Consider the following 19,561-nt stretch of genomic DNA (forward strand, 5'->3'; position numbering starts at 1 on the left):
GACTCAGAAGGGAAGGAGTGATTTTTGGTGGTGGAATGTTGGTGGGTGCTATGTCGCATTAGCAAGACCCCCAAAGCACCAATACAGTGGAACCCCCCACAAGTGACCCCATTTTGCAAACTACACCCCTCAGGGAATTCATCTAGGGGTATAGTGTACATTTCAAACCCCCAGGGGTTTCACCAATTTTGATACAACTGGGCAGTGAAAATGAAAAATTAAATTTTTTTACACAAAAATGCAGTTCTGGCTCAAAATTTTTCATTTTCAGAAGGTATGAAGGAGAAAAAGCACCCCAAAATCTGTGCCCCAATTTCTCCCGAGTACGGCAATGCCTCACATGTGACCAAAAAATACCATTTGGGCGCATGGCAGGACTCAGAAGGGAAGGAGTGATTTTTGGATTTTGCAGCTCAGATTCTGGTGGAATTTTGGTGGGTGCTATGTCGCATTAGCAAGACCCCCCAAGCACCAATACAGTGGAACCCCCCCACAAGTGACCCCATTTTGCAAACTACACCCCTCAGGGAATTCATCTAGGGGTATAGTGTACATTTCAAACCCCCAGGGGTTTCACCAATTTTGATACAACTGGGCTGTGCAAATGCAAAATTACATTTTTTACACAAAAATGCAGTTCTGGCTCAAAATTTTTCATTTTCACAAGGAATGAAGGAGACAAAGCACCCCAAAATCTGTGCCCCAATTTCTCCCGAGTACGGCAATGCCTCACATGTGACCAAAAAATACCATTTGGGTGCATGGCAGGACTCAGAAAGGAAGGAGTGATTTTTGGATTTTGCAGCTCAGATTCTGGTGGAATGTTGGTGGGTGCTATGTTGCATTAGCAAGACCCCCCAAGCACCAATACAGTGGAACCCCCCCACAAGTGACCCCATTTTGCAAACTACACCCCTCAGGGAATTCATCTAGGGGTATAGTGTACATTTCAAACCCCCAGGGGTTTCACCAGTGGCGTAACGCAAATTTTTGCTCCCCCCCGCCGGGACAATTTCGCGCCCCCCCCCCCCCCGACAATTTTGCCGCTGCCCCCCGCAGGGGTCCGTTCGGCGCGGAGGTACCTGTATTAATTTCAGGGAGAGCCTGGAGGTCCCTGCGCCTGCGGCGCTGAGTAGGATGTTGCCGGCCAGGGTCCCTGCAGTGAAGTGGAAATAACGCGCTATCTCCGCCGGAGATAGCGCGTTATTTCCACTTCACTGCAGGGACCCCGGCCGGCAACATCCTACTCAGCGCCGCAGGCGCAGTGACCTCCAGGCTCTCCCTGCCTGAATACAGGTACCTCCGCGCCGCACGGACCCCCCTGCCAGCTCCCCGCTGCACCCACAAGCAGTGGGGAGCTGGCTGAGAAAAAATAGCGCCCGCAGACACCCGGCGCCTCCCCGCCACCGCGGGGGCTGCGTCCCTATAGTTACGCCAGTGGGTTTCACCAATTTTGATACAACTGGGCAGTGAAAATGAAAAATTACATTTTTTTACACAAAAATGCAGTTCTGGCTCAAAATTTTCCATTTTCAGAAAGTATGAAGGAGAAAAAGCACCCCAAAATCTGTGCCCCAATTTCTCCCGAGTACGGCAATGCCTCACATGTGACCAAAAAATACCATTTGGGCGCATGGCAGGACTCAGAAGGGAAGGAGTGATTTTTGGATTTTGCAGCTCAGATTCTGGTGGAATTTTGGTGGGTGCTATGTCGCATTAGCAAGACCCCCCAAGCACCAATACAGTGGAACCCCCCCACAAGTGACCCCATTTTGCAAACTACACCCCTCAGGGAATTCATCTAGGGGTATAGTGTACATTTCAAACCCCCAGGGGTTTCACCAATTTTGATACAACTGGGCTGTGCAAATGCAAAATTACATTTTTTACACAAAAATGCAGTTCTGGCTCAAAATTTTTCATTTTCACAAGGAATGAAGGAGACAAAGCACCCCAAAATCTGTGCCCCAATTTCTCCCGAGTACGGCAATGCCTCACATGTGACCAAAAAATACCATTTGGGTGCATGGCAGGACTCAGAAAGGAAGGAGTGATTTTTGGATTTTGCAGCTCAGATTCTGGTGGAATGTTGGTGGGTGCTATGTTGCATTAGCAAGACCCCCCAAGCACCAATACAGTGGAACCCCCCCACAAGTGACCCCATTTTGCAAACTACACCCTCAGGGAATTCATCTAGGGGTATAGTGTACATTTCAAACCCCCAGGGGTTTCACCAATTTTGATACAACTGGGCAGTGAAAATGAAAAATTACATTTTTTTACACAAAAATGCAGTTCTGGCTCAAAATTTTTCATTTTCAGAAGGTATGAAGGAGAAAAAGCACCCCAAAATCTGTGCCCCAATTTCTCCCGAGTATGGCAATGCCTCATATGTGACCAAAAAATACCAGTTGGGTGCATGGCAGGACTCAGAAGGGAAGGAGTGATTTTTGGTGGTGGAATGTTGGTGGGTGCTATGTCGCATTAGCAAGACCCCCAAAGCACCAATACAGTGGAACCCCCCCACAAGTGACCCCATTTTGCAAACTACACCCCTCAGGGAATTCATCTAGGGGTATAGTGTACATTTCAAACCCCCAGGGGTTTCACCAATTTTGATACAACTGGGCAGTGAAAATGAAAAATTACATTTTTTTACACAAAAATGCAGTTCTGGCTCAAAATGTTTCATTTTCAGAAGGTATGAAGGAGAAAAAGCACCCCAAAATCTGTGCCCCAATTTCTCCCGAGTACGGCAATGCCTCATGTGTGACCAAAAAGTGGCAGGACTCAGAAGGGAAGGAGTGATATTTGGATTTTGCAGCACAAATTCTGGTGGAATGTTGGTGGGTGCTATGTCGCATTAGCAAGACCCCCAAAGCACCAATACAGTGGAACCCCCCCACAAGTGACCCCATTTTGCAAACTACACCCCTCAGGGAATTCATCTAGGGGTATAGTGTACATTTCAAACCCCCAGGGGTTTCACCAATTTTGATACAACCGGTGAGTGAAAATGAAAAATTACATTTTTTTACACAAAAATGCAGTTCTGGCTCAAAATTTTTCATTTTCAGAAGGTATGAAGGAGAAAAAGCACCCCAAAATCTGTGCCCCAATTTCTCCCGAGTACGGCAATGCCTCATGTGTGACCAAAAAGTGGCAGGACTCAGAAGGGAAGGAGTGATATTTGGATTTTGCAGCACAAATTCTGGTGGAATGTTGGTGGGTGCTATGTCGCATTAGCAAGACCCCCAAAGCACCAATACAGTGGAACCCCCCCAAAAGTGACCCCATTTTGCAAACTACACCCCTAAGGGAATTCATCTAGGGGTATAGTGTACATTTCAAACCCCCAGGGGTTTCACCAATTTTGATACAACTGGGCAGTGAAAATGAAAAATTACATTTTTTTACACAAAAATGCAGTTCTGGCTCAAAATTTTTCATTTTCAGAAGGTATGAAGGAGAAAAAGCACCCCAAAATCTGTGCCCCAATTTCTCCCGAGTACGGCAATGCCTCATGTGTGACCAAAAAGTGGCAGGACTCAGAAGGGAAGGAGTGATATTTGGATTTTGCAGCACAAATTCTGGTGGAATGTTGGTGGGTGCTATGTCGCATTAGCAAGACCCCCAAAGCACCAATACAGTGGAACCCCCCCACAAGTGACCCCATTTTGCAAACTACACCCCTAAGGGAATTCATCTAGGGGTATAGTGTACATTTCAAACCCCCAGGGGTTTCACCAATTTTGATACAACTGGGCAGTGAAAATGAAAAATTACATTTTTTTACACAAAAATGCAGTTCTGGCTCAAAATTTTTCATTTTCAGAAGGTATGAAGGAGAAAAAGCACCCCAAAATCTGTGCCCCAATTTCTCCCGAGTATGGCAATGCCTCACATGTGACCAAAAAATACCAGTTGGGTGCATGGCAGGACTCAGAAGGGAAGGAGTGATTTTTGGATTTTGCGGCTCAGATTCTGGTGGAATGAATGGTGGGTGCTATGTGGCATTAGCAAGACCCCCGAAGCACGGTGAAATGATGAACCTAAAAATCCATAGATGTGTGGTATATTTTAAAACACTCCTTTATACATAGGCCGGGTTTGTCGGGGCAAGTGTCACACTGGAAAATAGTTTGCTTTCTTATTCCCTTTTTATAGCAAACTTTGCACCTTTTTTGTGTCCTGCCCTTTTTTCCAGTGGAGGGGATTTCATCAGGAAAATGCTGCCCTGGTACAATACGGGGGCCAGTACTAGAAGTACTGGGGCCCTCTGCCTGCTGGTTCCCAAATACTAGGCCCTTTATGACTTCCTCTTGAAAGTGCATAAATGTCCCCCTCTGGCCGGTAGAACGGAATAGCACGTAAGCGTTATACAGTGCCATCTGGATGATATACACGGCCAGCTTCTTGTACCAGATTTTTGTTCCGCAGGGCACTGTACGGCTTCAGTACCTGATCTGAAAGATCCACTCCGCCCATGTACCTATTGTAATCCAGGATACAATTAGGTTTGGAGGTGTGGGTACTGGTACCTCGTACAGGGACGGAGGTGGTACTGTCTCCGTGAATTGTTGTCAGTATAAGGACATCCCTCTTGTCCTTATATTTGACCAACAACATATTTTCGGTGCATATTCCCCTGCTTTCACCCCTTCTCATTACTTGGGCAATGTGCGTTTTTGGGAGGCCTCTTTGGTTCTTGCGCACAGTACCGCAAGCTGCTGTACCTCTTGAACCAAGGGCCTTAAACAGGGGGATGCTGGTGTAAAAGTTATCCACATAGAGGTGATAACCTTTATCCAGGAAGGGGTGCACTAAATCCCAGACAATTTTTCCACTAACACCTACGAGGGAGGGGGGGCATTCTGGCGGTTCAATTCTTGAATCCTTCCCTTCATATACCCTAAACCTGTGGGTGTACCCTGAGGTGCTTTCACACAGCTTATACATTTTTATGCCATACCTTGCCCTCTTACTGGGAAGGTACTGGCGGAATTTAACCCTTCCTTTAAAATGTATAAGGGACTCGTCTATGCAAATGAATTTATCTGGGATGTACATCTCTTCAAATTTGGCACTGAAATGATCAATGACCGGCCTGACTTTGAATAGCCGGTCAAAGGTGGGATCATCTCTGGGTGGGCACTGTGCATTATCGTTGTAATGCAAAAATTTAAGGATCGTCTCAAATCGAGCCCGGGGCATGGCCATACGGTAAAATGGGGTGCTGTACAGAACATCTGTACTCCAATATTGCCTAATTTCTGGCTTTTTTACTATGCCCATATGAAACACCAGACCCCAAAACGTCATCATCTCTACTGCATCTACAGGGGTCCACCTAGCAAATGATGACGTGGGGTTTTGAGCAATAAACTGCTGGGCATATAAATTAGTTTGGTCCACAATTAAATTTATAAAATCATCAGAGAAAAATAATTTGAAAAAGTCAATTTCTCTGAGACCTGTGGAATCAAATTGGATTCCTGGCATGGCCAAAAACTCAGGAACCTGGGGCTCAAAATTGTCTGGTGGTGGGGTCCATACGAGATCAATTATTGGGGGGGGGGTCTCAGCTGCTCTACGGGGGCGTCTTTGAGGGGGTCCCTCATCACTAGAGGAGGAAGAGGAGCTTAAGATGAATCCTTCAAATTCCCCGCTTGCCTCACTGGCTGTGTCAGAATCAGAGGCAAGCATGGCATATGCCTCCTCCGCTGAATACATTCTTCTGGATGACTGGGATGACATTTGGGATGACATTTGGGATGACATTTGGGATGCCATTTTTATTTTTGTGTTACTGGTAGTGAAATGTTTCAACACGTGTATAGTGTAGGGGGGGGTAACAAACTTTATTTCAACCCGGGGGGTATGTAGTGTGTAGTGTGTATGTAGTGCAGAAAAAAAAAAATACTTTATACAGGAATTTGATCCCAATTAAAAAAAAAAAAAAAATTGAAGGGGTTAAAAAAGAAAAAAAAAAGCTCCTGCGCCAAAAATTGAGCACAGATGTTGGTCAGTAACGTCCGTCACTGAACAGCGCTCAAAGGCAACAGGAATTTGTTTAAAAAAAAAAAAAAAATAGATCAACCCTGTGCCGAAAAAGCTGATCAGTGATGTACGTCACTGATCAGCGCACAGTGGCCACAGGACACCCACAAAATCACAGTGTGTGTAAAAAAAAAATTAAAAAAAGACCCCACAGCAGCCTCAAAAAAAAAAAAGGTGATCAGTGATGCAACACTGATTACCAGTGAGGGGCAGCAGGTGCACAACCTTTGGTGCAACTGACAGTGCAACTGGCAGCAACTGACAGGTATATATATATAAAAAAAAAAAACCCTGCGCCCCCAAAAAGTTGCTGATCAGCACAGATATACTGATCAGCACAAAAGGGGGGGTAGCAGACACAAAATATACACTCTCTATCACTCTCTGTCACTATCTCTCTCTATCTCTCACTATCTATCACTATCTATCACTATCTATCACTATCTATCACTATCTATCACTCTAGGACACTGCAGCAGCAGCACTGACAGTTATATGTATAAAAAAAAACCTGCACCCCCAAAAAGGGGGGGTAGCAGACACAAAATATACACTCTCTATCACTCTCTGTCACTATCTCTCTCTATCTCTCTATCTCTCACTATCTATCACTATCTATCACTCTATGACACTGCAGCAGCAGCACTGACAGTTATATATATAAAAAAAAACCCTGCACCCCCAAAAAGGGGGGGTAGCAGACAGGGGCGGATCCAGGATAAAATGACAGGGGGGGCACCATGATAAAAGAAGGTTTAGGTGGGGGAGGGGCAGTGTTAGTAATGCCAGTGTACATGCTAAGAGAGCGGCAGAGAGAGGGTGGGAATGGGATTAAAAATAGGCCCTGGCATTTAAAGTACGCAGGCTCCCCATGGCAACAAAATTGAAGGACGCAGTTGTGCGCGCGCCGAAGGTGTGCTCCGGAAAAGGGGTGTGGAAACTGAACAAGGGGCATGTCCTTGAGTGTAGTGTACAACACCATATACAACTTCTACACATTATGCAACAAAATACTAAACCCCACTATACTAGCCCATTACACATGATGCCAAATGGAATGAGCCAAAATTCACATAATGCCACATGGATTGAGCCAAAATTCACATAATGCCACACGGAATGAGCCAAAATTCACATAATAACACATGGATTGAGCCAAAATTCACATAATGCCACACGGAATGAGCCAAAATTCACATAATAACACATGGATTGAGCCAAAATTCACATAATGCCAAATGGATTGAGCCAAAATTCACATAATGCCAAATGGATTGTGTCAAAATTCACATAATGCCACACAGATTGAGCCAAATTCAAAAAATGCCACTAGGATTGAGCCAAAATTCACATAATGCCACTAGGATTGAGCCAAAATTCCCAATACGCTTCATAAACAGGGACATTGTCCATCAAAGGCGCGCATTAAACATTTACACCATAATGTCCATTACACGTTAAGTTACATGCCATTATGTCCATTATGTATTATGCCAAACACCATAATGCCTATTAAAAATTATGCTACATAAGTGCTGCTTATCTACATGCTCATTGCCAAGGGTTCCATGCTCATTGCCAGAGGTTCCATGCTCATTGCCAGAGGTTCCATGCTCGTTGCCATGTGGGATTACATGCTCATTGCCAAGGGAGAATACATGCTCGGGGTAAATGGGGGACAGCCGCCGCCAGGCAGAAGTGATAGCCACTGACAGTGGCAGAACCTGGCTGTATTCAGAGCACTGTAGGTCCCGGCTATTTGAAATAATACCCCTTTCACACCAGAAAATGCATTCCCAGGTTTGCCCCCTTTACACCAGCCTAGTCCCTGCATTTTCTGGTGTGAGGGGGAGAGAAAACCACCCCTCCCCCTCTTTAACCAGTTATCTCATTTAACCGGCTATATCTTCGGAACCAACTGACCCATTTACATGAGACAAGTATTATATTGAAGAACTTTTGAGTGGGCTTTGAATGATTTTGGTCCAGTGAAACTGGAACGTTTGGTTCCAGAGTAATCTGCCCTCAAAGAACATGAACAGCCATGAAATTACATTTCAAAAATAAAAAAAATCGGTTTACATGCAATATCTCTGGAACCGATTGACCGATATGGACCAGCCTGGTATCCTATTGAAGGCCCAGCGATTTGGAATTGAATGAAATCAACCACAAGCTTCTGTGATGCCAGATAGGGAACTGGCAGCCGTCGGAACCAGGTGGGGGTCGGAATTGCCGGGTCCCATATTATCCTATGGGGAAAAAACGTTACAGCTTTGCCAGGTGATATCTTTGGTTCCCGGGGGGCTAGAGACACAGGGCCGGGCTCGTTGAAAAGCCCCGGTCCACAGCTACAAATGAAATGACAGGGGGGGCACGTGCCCAGGTGCCCCCCCCCTGAATCCGCCACTGGTAGCAGACACAAATCTCTCTATCTCTCACTATCTATCACTATCTATCACTATCTATCACTATCTATCACTATCTATCACTCTATGACACTGCAGCAGCAGCACTGACAGTTATTTATATATAAAAAAAACCTGCACCCCCAAAAAGGGGGGGTAGCAGACACAAAATATAGCTCTCTCTGTCACTATCTCTCTATCTCTCTCTATCTCTCTCTCTATCTCTCTATCTCTCTATCACACTGCAGCAGCAGCAGGAAGTCCCAAGAAGTCAGATCCAGGAAGCGTCCAGCACGCTACAAGCAGTGATCAGGTAATCAGGTAAGGTATTTGCAAGGATCAGGTAAGTATTAGCAAGGATCAGGTCAGTATCACGGCAGATAGGCACAGTGACCGCTCTGCACGCTATTCCAGACCGGAATGGCGTCTGCAGCGCAGTCACCGTTAGTTTAAATGTCGCGCCTTGGCTGTGATTGGTCCGTGGGTCCCACGGACCAATCACAGCCTTGGGGGCAGGTGGGGTGAGGGTGGGGTGAGGTGTCATCGTCACCGATGACCCCCTCATGCCCCCTCACGCCCGGCGGTGATTGACACCTGTGTTACCGAGCGTCTGATTCGCTGGTAACACAGGAAAACGCTGTGAATGGCTGTTCACACTGAACAGCCAATCACAGCGATCGCCGACGGGGGGGCGGCATCGCAGCCCCCCCTGGGCATGCAGGGACATGTCTGCTGTCAGGGACAGCAGACATCGTCCCTCTGTCACTGCGTCTCGAGACGCAGTGACAGTTTAAAGTCATGACGTACATTTATGCCATGTGTCGGGAAGTACATCCCGGCCATGACGTAAATGTACGTCAAATGTCGGGAAGGGGTTAAGCAATTAATTTATGCTTTCAGGCCCTGGTAGCTCTAATACCAAGGACTCCATCCCTACAGAAAAAAACTCTTAAATTACATCTGATTACTAAGCCAACTTGGCTTTCATCTATTTTACATTCTACTGGTATGTAGTCTGGCCAAGTGCCAGCCTTTATATCCTCTTTGCTTGCTCTTCTACTTACGTTTTTGTTTCATGATGGTAATCATTGAATTTTTAAAATACTTTCTAGATTTTACCATTATCCTGTATGAATTCTAATCGCTGAATAGTCCATACATTTAAAACACTCTGGTATGTATATAAGTATAAATGAATATAACTGTTATATGGCTATTGATGCAATGTACTGTAATACTGAAAGTACGCCCCCTGTTTTCTTTCTGTACCACTTTTAGTCTTACCCCTGAAGAAGTCGTTCTGACGAAACGCGTTGGGTTTCAATAAAGAACTTTTACCTTGAACGGATTCCACGTTTCATTCGGGAAAGGGACAATGAATTGTTAATATAAATGTAATTGGTGTCTTACCCAGTAAGAAATTTGTACAAAAGTGACTAGGTGGTACTAAGCTCAGCGCTCTCCGATAAACCCTTTTTTTCCTGTACTTTTTGCCAGACTCTCACTAACAGGGGAGTCTTATCGGAGTAGCAGCTAATATCTATACTCTCTAGCGCAAGACGAGGTCCATATTGTGTTTATATATATATATATATCTATTCACCTATATGAGGCTACAGATTGTACGCTTGCAGCAGGGGCCTGTAACCCTAAGGTGACCAAGTCATCCCTTTAATCCAGGATACAGATTAACTACACTGGTTCTGTGGCAGTTAAAATAGAGCAGAAAGCCATCCCCAGAACCTGTGTCATTAAGATGTGTCCCGGATGAAAGGGATGACTTGGTCACCCTATCTAACCCCTAACTGTGTGTGTTGTTACCCACTTTGTTTTATTACTTTATACTATTGTAATACACAATTTATTCAGCATGTCTACATAACAAATATGAGCCAAACAAATGATTAATTATGCATTATGTATACCTACCACTTTCATCCACCTGCACCACCTCACAGGCCTCCTCCTCCGACACCTCCTCCTCCGCCACCAACTCCTCCACCACCACCTCCTCCGCCACCTCCTCCTCCGCCACCTCCTCCACCACCTCCTCCTCCTCCGCCACCAACTCCTCCTCCGCCACCTTCTCCTGGCCCTGCTCCTCCTGGGCCTGTCTTGCTCGTTCACGTGCTGGATAAAATAAAAAAATGCAGATTGTCAATTAAGGCACATCATTTATTGAATCATCATTCACCAAAAACAATTACAAAAAAAACACAAAAAAAAAAAAAAAAAACACAGCACAGCTTACATAGACCTATACTACATAGCCTAGGGGTTAGTTGGGGGTAGTAAAAGGGGGTGACAGGTATCCTTTAATACCCACATGACAGCATGTCAAAGTGGAAGTAACACATATATACTGAATCCATTTTGAAATCATTAACAGCCATTTAACCACATTCACATAAAGTATCTACTAAAATCATTTACTGGTAAATAAGTAATGTTTGCATAAAAACTCACATCTTGCGATCTGCTGCCTTAAACGCTGCAGCAGGTCTGGCTGCCGTCGGCGCAGATCCGACCACCTTTGCTCAAGTTGGGCCACGGACCTCCGCACCTGTGTCCGGGCGAATATTCTTCGCCGGGCAGCAAGGTACGCCCGGCGCTTTTGTTGATCTCCATTACAGAGACATGGGCCCTCAGCTCTGCTGTAGTGAAAGGCGCAGCACGCTGGGAGGTCGCCATTTTCCCAATGGGGCATCACAAACAATCATGTACTGTAATTGGTTGGTAAGATTGTTATTTGGTAATAACTTAATTGTTCATTTTTACATGCACAGTGTGTATGCGCTACAACAATCGGCTAAAACATCGCACCGCCAAACGTTGCTATACCTTGGCATCGCTGAGCTGCCCTTCGCAGTACTTACTGTATGCAACTAATATTGCCACCAATAACCACATCACCGAAAGAAGTTGGGGAAAAAATATACTCAGCAAACATGGCAGAAAACACCATGTAAAATAGTGTTCAACAATATACTAAATTGGACAGCCTTAATGGTGTGAACCCAATACACCACAAACATACAAAATAGTGCAATAGCTTTTCCCATTATAAGGCCATGGTGCCATTTAAACACTAACCTTATACCGGCCCACACTATAGATGTGGATTAAAATGTACCTAGCACCAAGGCAGTATTTATAGGGCTATCACATGTGATTTGGATGCAAGCAGTGATTACTATTGCATGAGTTGTGGACTGGATTAACATATGGAATGGGTTAGTGTCATTTGTTGTACATACCAAACAAGTGCACAGTACAAAAGAACATTCACAGATCTAATTTATGTCTGGCTAAAGGTGCAGTTGTTCATTGTGATTAAAATCTGGCAATGAGTACAAAATCAGACTTAGAATGTACGCCTGGTTTTGTACACTTGATTTTCCGCTGGTATGGGCGTGGCCTATGCGCCGCACAAACACCACTGTGTACGTCGCCGTACGGTACGCTGCCGCACAGAACGCAGGGTGGGGGTGATGTACGCCTATTACATAAATGTGTATATATAGGTGTGCACAAAATACAACTTTGTGCTGCAAACGTGTCTGGTTCACAATCAGAGGGAGAACAGGAGCATCAGCGCCTCCTAGCTCGGCTGGACTCCATCACCTCCAATGAGCACCTCACCAGAGACCAGCCAATGGGAGGTGAGCAGGCAGCTGGCCCATCTACAGCTGCCCAATCTACAGCTGCCCAATCTACAACTGGGCCATCTACAGCTGCCCCATCTACAGCTGAGCCATCTACAGCTGCCCAATCTACAGCTGCCCCATCTACAGCTGGGCCATCTACAGCTGCCCAATCTACAGCTGCCCAATCTACAGCTGGGCCATCTTCTGCCTCAGCAGAATCATTGGGAACACAGCAGGTGGCTTCACAAGAGAGTAGCCTGGCCAGCACTTCAAGTACAGCGACTGGTAGCCGTGGCCGAAAGAGGCCACTAGAGGAACCAAGCACCAGGAACATGGCATTTGAAGCGCAGGAGCTTGCCATACTGGTAACCCGTGCACGGGATTGGATAGAGTTGACACAGGACAGGTTGACACACACAAGGAGATGGAAGATTTGGGAGGACATAACTGTGGAGATTAATGCGGTAGTTCCACAAGTTCGTGAGATGGAGCACGTGAAAAAGAGGCAAGTTCAAGTGTGTTACATTTGAGCAGAACAAGACCAGTAATGTTTTTATTAGATGTTAGATGGATTTGGTAAATGGTCGGTCACGTTGCTAGGAGCAACAGACATGATTACCATGTCACTTATTCTATATTTATTGTAGGGTGAGTGTGAATGTATCTTCTAAGGGTTGGTTTTATAGTTTAACATAATGTAAGTTATGTTAAATAAAGCACACGTTGAAATCTGTAGCAGATTTAAATGCATGCTAAATCAAACGTCAGGGGTAACATTTAATAATATTTAAACTTTGTTTGCAGGTGGCATGACTTCAAAACCAACCTCAAGAGGAAAATGACCGCACGTTGGAACCACAGCCACACCTCTGGGGCTGGCCCCATGCCAGGCCGACTGCAGCTCACCCCCCTAGAGGAGTTGGCTCTGCCGTGCATTGCAATCGAGGAGGTCCGGGGGGTGAGCAACATGGATAGTGAGGCCCCAGTGGATGTTTTTGCTACTGACTTAGAAGGTAATTTGTTTGCATGCCATAAGTAGTTTGTACTAATTTTATAGGAATGTGTTGTAATTGTACGTTTCTCTTTCAGCAGCATCTCCAACGTGCGGGAGTGATACTCTTGAGGAGGCGGAGGAGACAGTGCCACCTGCCACACGTGCCAGCCATGTGCAGCAGCAGCCAACGGCCACACAGGATTTGGACAGGTGGGTGCAGATGCTTGGGCAGATTCGCCAGCAGGGAGACTTATCATCAGAGCGGCTGCGTAGGACCGAGGAGGTCATGCAGGGTATTGTCAGCACCCAGCAGACAATCACTGCCACCCAGCAGGCCATGGCTGCCACCCAGCAGTCCATAGCTGGCAGCCTGCAGGTGTTGGCAGAGCAAGCCCTGCGCCAAAATGACCTCCTCCTCCGCCATAATGAGCTTGTGGCGGAGCTACTTACCACCAATAGGGCCCTATTGTCAGCCGTTTCTGGTGCATTCCCTACACCAGCACTCCCTGCTGGCAGAAGGGGAATACTATCCCCCCTTCCACATCATCTGCTCCACCTGCCCCACCATCTCAACGTGGCTGTGGCCGAGGAGCTGCTGCACGTGGCAAGGACCCTACCAGGGCCAAACGGTCCCGAAAGTGAACTTGGCTCTGCATTAATCTCCACCTTTATGTCTTCCCAAATCTTTCATTTCGCTGTGTGTGTCAGCTTCATGTGTGCAACCCAATCCCATGCACAGGGTACCCACATTTGCCCTCGTTTCAAATGTTTTGTTTGGTTCCCCTGTTGCCCTCTTTCTGCTACCATTACTGTCTGCTGTACTTGAAGTGTTGGTGCTATACTTTTTTATGGTGAAGCCACCTGATGTGTTCCTAATGATTCTGCTGTGGCTATGTATGAAAAGAATACATTTTTGTTTGTTTTGTACATTCCTGTTATGGTACCTTTATTTTTTGGCATGTGCCACATAACATGCTATTAAAATTTTATGTTTTCCCTAACTGTAATAAATTTTACATTTGATCCCCAAATGTGTGCTGTTATTGCTGAATGTAAAAGTGACATGTATATTTATATTAGTGATACCAAGTTCTGTCCATTGCTTGCAGTGTAAATGTGTGTAAAAAATGCAGCCGTGCTTTCAGCATATATTTGTGTATTTAGTAATGGTCCATTTAGGCTGCAATGGTTCCAATTGAAGCAATGAAAAGAGTGTAATTAATGAGTAATGAGTAGAGGAGTGGATTGTATTGTGTTCAGCTGACAGTGCTTCAGGTGCGGGCGTACTAATTGGGCGATCCGAATGCCTAGCGCATGACCGAGTGGTGTCCGCAAAGTGAAACTTGCTTATGAAGACCGCATATTTCATGCGTGTTGGTTCGTTTGCAGTCGGTGTTCTGTCCGAATGCACGCCTACCAGAATTAGTGCACTCCCCCGTGTACGCCCAGTTTAGCCCACTTTGAAACTACGCCCCTGTGTAGTCCCGAATGACGCCCATATTACGCCCATATTTCACGAGTGAATGCGGTGCACATTTCTGTACGGTATTAGTGAGAACGAGTACGGCGACCGTGCATGGCACATGCGCATAGTGTTGCCCACGCATGCACAGACGGCTAAAAAACGCCATCCGAAAGAATTCAGAAATTTACGCATCGACCAGAATAAGGCCCTGAGTACTCTTTTTTGTTCGTCCTCCTATGATTCATATTTTAATTTTCTTTATTGTTTTGGTATCATGATATTTTTATATATTCATGAGAATGCGGTGCTACCCCTCTCCTGTACAGGGGTTCACAGTGAAAGAAAAGAAAAAGGTTGGAGAATTTTGGGGTGCACTCTGAAAATATGTCTGGAGGGGCGTCCAACTGTAGTTTCACAATTCCTAAAATTTAACTTTTATTAAAGCAATTTAAAAAGAGGTGTACTATTTACATCCTCTTCAATAAGACGATAGTAAGAATGTGCAGGAAAAAAAAGAGAAAGAAATTGTGGTTAAAACTAAGATGTGGATACTAGGTTGTACAATTTCATTCGCTGTGTCTATTATCCCCTATTTTCCCAGGGTTTGCTGTGATTCCCTCTGTATTTCTCTGGTTTTTAAATGTTATTATTATTATTATTTTATTTATAAGGCGCCACAAAGGTTTCGCAGCGCCGTACAAAGGAACAGTACAGGGAGACAAAACTTGGCATAACATTGAATAAATAACAAAAATACAGTACAAATAAAGAGCACCACAGTACAATACACATTACAGCTTAAATGTAAGTAGTGAGGACTCACTCAACATACAACTAGAGGCTTGAGGCAATGATGGAAACGAGTATGCAGACGAAGATGGTCACTGAGTGTTGGAGTATAGGAGAGCTGTGAGTGACATGTGAAGAGAAGTGGGCTTTGACAACAGGAGGGAAGAGGGCCCTGCTCGGAGGAGCTTACAATCTAGTAGGAAGGGGAGACAGACAGATTACAAGAGGTGCAAGCGAGGGGGTGGTGGTTAGATAGCAGGATGTAAACAGGCAAGGGGTCGGAGAACCAGCTGGTTTATGCAGTGGAAGGGTACGCTTTGAATAGGTGAGTTTTCAGTGCCCGTTTGAAGCTTTGCAAGGTCGGGGAGAGTCTAATGGAGCGAGGGAGTGCGTTCCACTGAAGGGGTGCAGCACGGGCAAAGTGTACTGTACTCGCAACAACTGATACAATTCATGTATATATTTATTTAGAACACATTGTATTAGGAAGAAGTCCTTATACAAGGTGTCTATATTTATACAATGTATCAGTGATCTGTTTTTTATTGGCACTCTCCAGAGTAATGGCAACAGTGCTGGCCTCCTATATTGGATTAGGGCAGCATTGTGCACTTTACTGAACTAGAAGGATGCAGGTAGAGCTCTGCAATTTTATCACTGCGATTGTTTTCCTTGATATTTCACCCTGTTCCTTTCACCTACACTATGTCCAGGCTATCAACTGTCCTGATTAGGTAGACACTCCTTGTTCTGCCCAATGTTCCCACCTGTGTCTCCTACATCTTCTCCTCTCCTCTACTTCCCTTCCTACTCTCTCCCGTTACCTCTCTCTCACTGACTCATAGCTTGTGTCGGCATTTTGACCCTGTGGACCTAAGCCTTATCCACCAATAGCGGTCAACCTGACTGTCGACCCCATAACCGACACTTTGGGTTAAATTTTCTAAAGCATCTAAAAAATTAAGAGATGATGCTGCCCATAGCGACCATTGCATCCAAAAAATGAAAGGCATATTCAGATTGGTTGCTATGGACAACATCACCTCTTTTCATGTTTCGAAGCAGAAGTAAATGTACCCCTCGGATTCCGCGCAACGGTCACTGCAGAGAGCGAGTCCGAGAACTTTGTTAGGCCATGAATGACAGAAGAGGATTGTGAGGAGACGCAGTGAAGGAGCTCGTCCTGAGGCCCAGACACCCACAGTACTCTCTATAACCAATGACCATGTCTGCAGCTACCAAGAGAGAGCCGCGGATATACAGGCAGGTACCTGCGTGGGGAGGCTAGTGGTAGGAAGATGGATGACAGGGCAGGTGGCAGGGTGGGTAGATAGGCTGGAAGGCAGCATGGTGTGTTGCATAGTTACCTCCCCTCCTGCATTCTGCAGGAGACTCCCTGACATAGCAGCAATCTCCCTCTCTCCCTCCTTAGTCTAGCAATCTCCCTCATGTCACCTAGCCCACATTACACTGTTACATCATAGTTACCTCCCCTCCTGCATTCTGCAGGAGACTCCCTGACATAGCAGCAATCTCCCTCTCTCCCTCATTAGTCTAGCAATCTCCCTCATGTCACCTAGCCCACATTACACTGTTACATCATAGTTACCTCCCCTCCTGCATTCTGCAGCAGACTCCCTGACATAGCAGCAATCTCCCTCTCTCCCTCATTAGTCTAGCAATCTCCCTTATGTCACCTAGCCCACATTACACTGTTACATCATAGTTACCTCCCCTCCTGCATTCTGCAGCAGACTCCCTGACATAGCAGCAATCTCCCTCTCTCCCTCATTAGTCTAGCAATCTCCCTCATGTCACCTAGCCCACATTACACTGTTACATCATAGTTACCTCCCCTCCTGCAGCAGACTCCCTGACATAGCAGCAATCTCCCTCTCTCCCTCATTAGTCTAGCAATCTCCCTCATGTCACCTAGCCCACATTACACTGTTACATCATAGTTACCTCCCCTCCTGCATTCTGCAGCAGACTCCCTGACATAGCAGCAATCTCCCTCTCTCCCTCATTAGTCTAGCAATCTCCCTCATGTCACCTAGCCCACATTACACTGTTACATCATAGTTAGCTCCCCTCCTGCATTCTGCAGCAGACTCCCTGACATAGCAGCAATCTCCCTCTCTCCCTCATTAGTCTAGCAATCTCCCTCATGTCACCTAGCCCACATTACACTGTTACATCATAGTTACCTCCCCTCCTGCAGCAGACTCCCTGACATAGCAGCAATCTCCCTCTCTCCCTCATTAGTCTAGCAATCTCCCTCATGTCACCTAGCCCACATTACACTGTTACACCATAGTTACCTCCCCTCCTGCATTCTGCAGGAGACTCCCTGACATAGCAGTAATCTCCCTTTCTCCCTCATTAGTCTAGCAATCTCCCTCATGTCACCTAGCCCACATTACACTGTTACATCATAGTTATCTCCCCTCCTGCATTCTGCAGGAGACTCCCTGACATAGCAGCAATCTTCCTTTCTCCCTCATTAGTCTAGCAATATCCCTCATGTCACCTAGCCCACATTACACTGTTACACCATAGTTACCTCCCCTCCTGCAGGAGACTCCCTGACATAGCAGCAATTTCCCTCTTTCCCTCATTAGTCTAGCAATCTCCCTCATGTCACCTAGCCCACATTACACTGTTACATCACAGTTACCTCCCCTCCTGCAGGAGACTCCCTGACATAGCAGCAGTCTCCCTCTCTCCCTCATTAGTCTAGCAATCTCCCTAGTCTCCTAGCCCACATTACACTGTTACATCATAGTTACCTCCCCTCCTGCATTCTGCAGGAGACTCCCTGACATAGCAGCAATCTCCCTCTCTCCCTCATTAGTCTAGCAATCTCCCTCATGTCACCTAGCCCACATTACACTGTTACATCATAGTTTATCTCCCCTCCTGCATTCTGCAGGAGACTCCCTGACATAGCAGAAATCTCCCTCTTTCCCTCATTAGTCTATCAATCTCCCTCATGTCCCCTAGCCCACATTACACTGTTACACCATAGTTACCTCCCATGATACATTCTGCATGAGACTCCCCGACATAGCAGCAATCCCCCTCTCTCCCTCATTAGTCTAGCAATCTCCCTCATGTCACCTAGCCCACATTAGTCTAGCAATCTCCCTCATGTCACCTAGCCCACATTACACTGTTACACCATAGTTACCTCCCCTCCTGCAGGAGACTCCCTGACATAGCAGCAATCTCCCTCTTTCCCTCATTAGTCTAGCAATCTCCCTCATGTCCCCTAGCCCACCTTACACTGTTACACCATAGTTACCTCCCATGATACATTCTGCATGAGACTCCCCGACATAGCAACAATCTCCCTCTCTCCCTCATTAGTCTAGCAATCTCCCTCATGTCCCCTAGCCCACATTACACTGTTACACCATAGTTACCTCCCCTGATACATTCTGCATGAGACTCCCTGACATAGCAGCAATCTCCCTCATTAGTCTAGCAATCTTCCTCATGTCACCAAGCCCACATTACACTGTTACATAATAGTTACTTCCCTTCCTGCATTCTGCAGGAGACTCCCTGACATAGCAGCAATCTCCCTCTCTCCCTGATTAGTCTAGCAATCTCCCTCATGTCACCTAGCCCACATTACACTGTTACATCATAGTAACCTCCCCTCCTGCATTCTGAAGGAGACTCCCTGACATAGACTAATGAGGGAGAGAGGGAGATTGCTGCTATATCAGGGAGTCGCCTGCAGAATGCAGGAGGGGAGGTTACTATGATGTAACAGTGTAATGTGGGCTAGGTGACATGAGGGAGATTGCTAGACTAATGAGGGAGATTACACCATACATCTAGTTTTTACAATGCGATCCTGGGCAGTAATATTCTGCCCAGATCGCATTGTAAATGCAATCTTGATAAATGTGCCCCTTTGCCTGCAAAACCGAATGAGTTGTGACTCGTGACTCAACACATTTCACTTCACTGAGCCTTGTGTCTCAAATCATTTCAATTAATCGCTTTGCCCATGACTGCTCTCAGATGTAGCCGCACACACCCACGCTTCTAGGTGCCACATTCAATCTCTCCATATATGGAACTAGACACGCCCCTTCAATAGGGCGCTGTGCACAATTGTGCTACCAACTATAATCTCCCTGAAACTAGTTTTCAAAAGTAGGCAAGAGAAGAAAACAAACAGGTG

This window comes from Crinia signifera, chromosome 6, assembly GCF_055691185.1.
Source record: "Crinia signifera chromosome 6, ASM5569118v1, whole genome shotgun sequence".
In the NCBI taxonomy this organism is placed as follows: domain Eukaryota; kingdom Metazoa; phylum Chordata; class Amphibia; order Anura; family Myobatrachidae; genus Crinia; species Crinia signifera.